Here is a 1060-nt window from a genome sequence, read left to right on the forward strand (position 1 = left end):
TTCTGCCCGAGTCCCATCGGATTGCTTCGGCTGTGGGGATGAAGACGACAACTCCCATGATTCCACACCCAGTCACGGTGTCATCTAACTACGCCTTTGTCTCTTTGTTTATTTTGAATACGCGCCCTCCAGCGGCGAAAATTACATATTGTGCCTTTAATGCACGTTTTGAACGAATTGGGTGAATCATTTGGCGTGTTCAGCCATTGACCATAGGCGCGTTGGATTTGAAGCAGCGCTGCACAGACCGATCGGTGTATGACTGGCAGACAGAAAGCACCTTGGAGAAAATCAACAGCAGTTCAGAGTATGAAAAGACAATGCAGAAACGAAACTTGAAATTCACTATAGCATATATAAAGACAGCCTTCATGCTTTCAATATGGAACTAGCCACAGCTAGACAGAGTTTCTCCTCAAACCTTATAAACAGTAACTTAAACAACACTCGCACTATTTTTGCTACTTTTGAGAGACAAACCCCTCAAGTCAAATTCCCAGTGAAATGCTAATGCTCTCCAATGCAATGAGTTTGCTTCCTTCTTTTCTGAGAGGATCAATAATATCAGGAAGGCGATTAGCGATTAGCCAAGTTATGCAGAGGTCAGACAGATTCGACCGCATTTTCAAAAAAGCAGTTACTATGTCTGTTTTTGAAGCAATTGATAGCAAAATTTTGGAAAAAATAGTACAGACCTTTAAATTATCAACCTGCGACCTTGACACACTTCCCACATATTTTTTCAAAAGTGTGCTTAACTGTTTGGAAGCAGATCTCTTAGAAGTGCTGAATGCCTCTCTTCTTTCTGGGACGTTTCCAAACTCCCTGAAAACTGCAGTTGTTAAACCCCTTCTGAAAAAGAGCAGTCTTGATAACACCATATTGAGCAACTATAGACCAATATCAAACCTTCCTTTTATAGGCAAGATTATTGAAAAGGTAGTCTTTAATCAGCTGAACAAATACTTAAACTCAAATGGATACCTGGACAATTTTCAATCTGGTTTCCGACCGCATCACAGCACAGAGACAGCGCTCATTAAGATAATAAATGATATTC

This window comes from Sinocyclocheilus anshuiensis, unplaced genomic scaffold (genome assembly GCF_001515605.1).
Source record: "Sinocyclocheilus anshuiensis isolate Anshui unplaced genomic scaffold, SAMN03320099.WGS_v1.1 scaffold3089, whole genome shotgun sequence".
NCBI classification, from domain to species: Eukaryota; Metazoa; Chordata; class Actinopteri; order Cypriniformes; family Cyprinidae; genus Sinocyclocheilus; species Sinocyclocheilus anshuiensis.